Source organism: Lathyrus oleraceus, chromosome 2, assembly GCF_024323335.1.
Source record: "Lathyrus oleraceus cultivar Zhongwan6 chromosome 2, CAAS_Psat_ZW6_1.0, whole genome shotgun sequence".
In the NCBI taxonomy this organism is placed as follows: Eukaryota; Viridiplantae; Streptophyta; class Magnoliopsida; order Fabales; family Fabaceae; genus Lathyrus; species Lathyrus oleraceus.
In genome coordinates this window covers 410,158,909-410,164,908 of record NC_066580.1, presented here as the reverse complement: position 1 = coordinate 410,164,908, position 6,000 = coordinate 410,158,909, and positions in this window count along the sequence as shown.

Here is a 6,000-nt window from a genome sequence, read left to right as displayed (position 1 = left end):
TTTCTTGTGTTTTTGTGATTCTCTGAAGTCCTCATACTTGAGGCAAGCCTTTGGTGCATTCAATTTGCCATTTCATGAACAATCCGTGTGGACACCATGATTTTCTCCTTCATTTTTCTCTCAATATAGGAAGAATGAGAGGAATTCAATGGTACAGTGATGATCTACATCACACGAGCTTCATTTCCATGCCTTTGTTTTTCATTTTTGATAAGTTTCATTTTCCTGCAAATCTGGCCGGAGTTTGTGTGGTTGATCGGAGATAGATGATGAAAACTAAGTGTAAATGGTGACTGATCACAACCCCAAACTTATCTCATTGCTTGTCCTCAAGTGATGTAAGAGACAACGCAGAGGTCAACCATGGATTCTATTCTCTCCACAACACAGCTGATGTTATTCGCAACTTATCTTTCTCCTTCCCGATTAAACTTCTGGTTTACCCATTCGAACTTCTCCACTGTCTTATCATTTCAGAGTGTTCTTTTACCTGCAAACTTCTTCACACTACTCACCAAATCACTCGGGGTTAAGGTGTTTAGCACTCAAGATATCAAGGTATGCAATATCAACTCTTACTTTTTGAATAGATTCTACGTCAACTACACAAACACAATTCACACACTTTAAGAGGTCTTCAGGGTTGTAACGGGGCTTAGGTACGGTGGGAGAGTAGACAACAAAAATGGATGACAAACGGTTTTATAACTCGGCGTTCATGTTGTTGTTTTTCTTTGTGCCAGAATTATTTTATGGGGTGTCGTCTAATCTTGACTCTTTTTCATTCGAATTTTTCTTTAGAGTATCACATTAATGCATGAGTCTATTTCCAAGGCAAGTTCTTATTCTTCATTTCTCTATTTTTTTCATTTCTTTTTCTCTTTTTTTTTATCGGTAGAAGCGGATGTTTCTACACAGTTTTTCTTTTTCTTGCACTTGCCCTTTTTCCACATTTCCTTTAAGGATTACCACCCCAAAATTATCTTTTTGCACAAATTTTACACTAAAACAGTCATGCCGAGCGCGGGTAGGAAGTGTTTGGCTTATGGTTAACATGACGGTTTACACAAACAATAGGGGGTACACGCTCAACGGGGTTAGCAACGGATGAATACAACATTATGGATGACTAGAAAGGCTAAAGGGTGAAAACAAACAACGTGCCTCAGTGTGCGTTTTTGTATTGTGCTGTATCAGTAGAACTTACACAAAATTAGAGAGATAAAGTCATACCTGAATGCGCTCTTTTTGTGTTTGGTTAAGCTGAAATCTCACCATGTTGGATAAGCTTGCAGGCTCCAAACCACTCTTTATGACAGACAGCTTCTTTTTCAGCTTGGGCTTACCTTCTCCTCTTTCGGTCTAGAGTTTCCAAGATGCGTCCAACCTTTTATTTCTCAGCTGTATCACCTTCCAGGTTGCCTCGGGAGCAAATCTGGGGTTGCGTCTTTCCCTCATTGTCCACTAGTCTATCATTTTTTCAGCATAATCCACTTTCATCTGTAACTTAAAAAAATAAAACAGCCACACAATGACAAACAAAGTAACACAACAGACACAACTAAAAATAAAATATAAAGCAATTAAAAAAAACCCACACTTGAACCAAACATTGTCCCCAATGTTTAATGTCAAGATAAGAGGGGTACTCACAGCGTTAACTGTGGAGGTGGTGGCGGGTACGGATAATGCAACATCATGCGTTGCATCATGGCGTTCATCTCATCAAAAACTGTCCCTTGACGGCGTTGTTCGACTCCGAACTTGGTGAGCTCCTCACCTTGCCTGGATTGCTCCGTGTGAAGGTGGCCGATCTCATCCTGAATCCAACCCCATTGGTCTTGCGGCATGGAGTAGGACCCTGAAGCTTGAGTCGGTTCCTGCGGTTGCTGGTAAAAAGGCTCCTCGGTGCTCGGTACACCTTCCATAGGTTCATCTGCAGGCAAAGAGTCAAAAAAATATTCGTCCCCCTCATCCAGGTCGGGACAGTCATAGAGCCAGTTGGCTCTGTTAGTAATACTGATGAAATCGTAAGCAGGTAAAGCAAGGACATGCACTTTTTGGCAAATAAGAGAATAATAATCTTGTTTTACCACAATCATGCCTTGTTGGATCAAGGCGGCCATGTCCAGTTTGTTTTTACCTGGCACCTGTGGAGAGTCAGCCAGTGCAACACCAAATCCAAAATGATCGGCAATCTGTGTAATCATGCTGCCAACAGAAATGTCACCTGAAGTAGCGCAACCAACTCTTCCTAAGTAGTCAGCTGCAAATGTTGCTACGTTGATTGGAGTCTGGGATGCCATATTGTACAGAAATAACAACTCCCTTTGGGTGGCTACACCGGTACTATCTCTGCGACCAAACATAGTGTATGCCAACGCCTTCTGTGTGTACCTGAAACACAGGTTATGGATACCCGATGCCTTTGCCCCTTTGGAAACATATTTAGTGTTACCTGTTATGGTGGTCCAAAATTCCGCCAGGACAAACGTATCAGGCACCGCTCCAAGGCCTACGATTGGGAGTTTTAAGATCCTCCCTAACTCATCCACAGTCAATTCCATATCAGTATTAAATAATCGAAATTGCAACGTACCATAGTATTCTTTTTCCGTTCCATTCCACCTATTTTTCAGCTTAAATTCAATGGTGCTCGGGAATTCAAGCGTAATGCGTGCGAAAGTAGGCGCTTCCAGCTGCATGAATTCTAGCATCCCTAAGGTGTGGAACATACGATGGACCTCAGCTTGCAATCTCAATTCCTGCAGAGTGCCATTACATATATACCTCGTGGGGGTTAATTTTATTTTAAGATGAACCGCATACCTCTTCTGGTGCTCTAGGTTCTCGAACACAATATCGTGCCCGTTCGGGGTTCTTCTCGCCCTTTGTCGTGGACGGGATGATTCAGCCACATTTTTGCTTTTTTCGACTCGGCGAGACATATTCGTACCTTCACACAAAAAAAAGAAACAAGAATTTGAAAAGAGAGATTAGGCGAAAATATTACCGTAGTAAAGTCGAGGATGGAGAATGGTAGAACTTTTGTGAAGACGGATGGAGAATTGATAGAGATATGAGGTGAAAGTAGAGAGCTTTAAGTGAGAAGAATGGAGGTTTTAGATATTTTTTGAGAGAAAGAAAGATGGAGGTGAAAGAATATGAAGGATATGGGGTAAATGAGGGGAGAATGAGGGATAAAGTGAATTTATAGGGTGAAATTCGGAGGTGGGACCATGCTCCAACGGTCAGATTTTCAAAAAAAAGTTCACCACTACCCTAGCTGACACGGGCGACCGTGTCAGCGCAACACTACCCAACGACACGGGCCGTGTCCGTCCAAAAAGTGTTTTTTTCAGCTTATTCCATGCAGGGGCTGACACGGGTCGTGTCACTTGACACGGGCACCCGTGTCAGGCCCCTGGAAATCCAAATTTTGACCATTCCTTGGCACATCCTGACACGGGCCGTGTCAGCTGACACGAGCGCCCGTGTCAGGCCCCTGATTTCTCATTTTCCCTGGTTTCCGTGTCACACCTGCAAGTAAATAACACACAACCAAATAAAGAGTATAATTAGATACAAAAGCGTGGGTTGCCTCCCACGTAGCGCTTCGTTTAACGTCGCTTGGCTCAACGGTTGCGCATCTTATCAGACAAGATGAACAACATCAATTTGGCCCACTTCTTGCCCCACATTGTAAGGCTTCAATCTTTGGCCATTCACTTTAAAAATGTCCCCATTGGATGGATTTTTTATTTCGACTGCTCCATGGGGATATACCTTGTATACCATAAACGGACCCGACCATTTCGATCTCAGTTTTCCAAAGAACAACTTCACCCTTGAATTAAACAATAGTACCATTTGTCCTTCCCAGAATTCCTTCCTTTGGATTCTTCTATCATGCCATTTCTTAGTTTGATCTTTGTAGATTTTTGCATTTTCATATGCCCGGTTCCTAAATTCTTCTAACTCATGGAGTTGAAGGATTCGGGATTCTCCCGCTTTCACAAGATCCAAGTTAAGGAATTTTGAAGCCCACAGAGCTTTGTGTTCAAGTTCCAAGGGTAGGTGACATGCCTTACCATATACCAATTGATACGGGGACATACCAATCGGTGTTTTGGAAGCAGTACGATATGCCCAAAGCGCATCATCAAGCTTACTCGCCCAATCTTCACGAGAAGCATTAACCGTCTTCTCTAGGATTTGTTTCAGCTGCCTATTTGACACTTCAACTTGACCACTCGTTTGCGGGTGGTACGGAGTGGCTATCCGATGTTTTACATTATACTTCAAGAGTAGCTTCTCCATTAGGTTATTTAAGAAGTGAGTTCCTTCATCACTTATTAGAGCTCTTGGCACTCCAAACCTAACAAATATGTTTTCTTTCATAAACTTGACCACCACTTTTGCATCATTTGTTGGTAGAGCAACTGCTTCTACCCACTTGGATACATAATCCACCGCCACCAAAATGTAATTCTTTCCAAATGACGGAGGAAACGGTCCCATAAAGTCAATACCCCAAACATCGATGAGTTCAACTTCCAGCATGGGGTTTTGCGGCATCTGATTTCTTTTCGAGATGTTTCCCATCCTTTGACACTTATCGTACTCTCTGATTACTTGTTGAGCATCTTTGAAAAGTGTCGACCAGTACAATCCTGACTGGAGGACTTTGGCAGCGGTTCTATCACCACTAAAGTGTCCACCATAGTCAGAATCGTGACAAGCTTTCAGAATATCCCTCTGTTCTTTTTCGGGAACACATCTTTTGACCAACCCATCTACTCCCTTCTTGTACAAGAATGGTTCATCCCACAAATAGAACCTGCAATCATGAACAAACTTTTTCTTACGGTTAGAGTCAAATTCACTCGGGATCACCCCGCCTACTAGATAGTTCGCGTAGTCTGGGAACCAAGGCATTCCAATAACAGCAAGGATGTGTTCGTCAGCAAACTCATCCTTTATTGGACGCTTTTCCTCACTCTCCTCTATGGGTGACATCCGGGAGAGGTGATCTGCCACAGTATTTTCGCATCCTCTTTTGTCCCGGATTTCCACATCAAACTCTTGGAGGAGCAGGATCCATCGCAACAGTCTTGGCTTAGAGTCCTGCTTAGCAAACAAATACTTCAAAGCAGCATGGTCAGTATAAACAATGACTCTAGAACCCAACAGATATTGCCTGAATTTATCAAAGGCATAGACTACAGCTAGCAACTCCTTTTCGGTAGTCGCGTAATTCATCTGTGCAGGGTTCAACACATGACTAGCATAATATATGACATGAAACAGTTTATCTCTACGTTGCCCAAGAACTGCTCCCACTGCAACGTCACTCGCATCACACATGATCTCAAAAGGTAGAGACCAATCAAGAGCAATGACAATAGGTGTCATCACCAATTTATTTTTTATGGTTTCAAAAGCAACGACACACTCTTTATCAAAAATGAAATCCTTGTCCTTAACCAACAGGGTAGTTAAGGGTTTAGCTATCTTGGAAAAATCTCTTATGAACCTGCGGTAGAAACCCGCATGTCCTAAGAAACTTCTTATACCTTTTTCGTTCATAGGAGGTGGTAGCTTTTCTATTACCTCAATCTTGGCTTGGTCCACTTCTATCCCTTTGTGAGAGATTTTGTGACCCAAGACTATTCCTTCTCGCACCATGAAGTGACACTTCTCCCAGTTGAGAATCAGATTGGTCTGTTGGCACCTTTCTAACATAAGGGAAAGGTTAGTTAAACAATTATCAAAAGAAAATCCAAATACCGAGAAGTCATCCATGAAGACCTCCATATGCTTTTCGAGCATGTCCGTAAAAATGGAGGTCATGCATCTTTGAAATGTGGCTGGTGCATTACATAACCCGAATGGCATTCTTCTGTAAGCAAAAATACCATAGGGGCATGTAAAAGTTGTCTTCTCTTGATCTTCTGGTGCAACCGCTATCTGATTGTATCCAGAGTATCCATCAAGGAA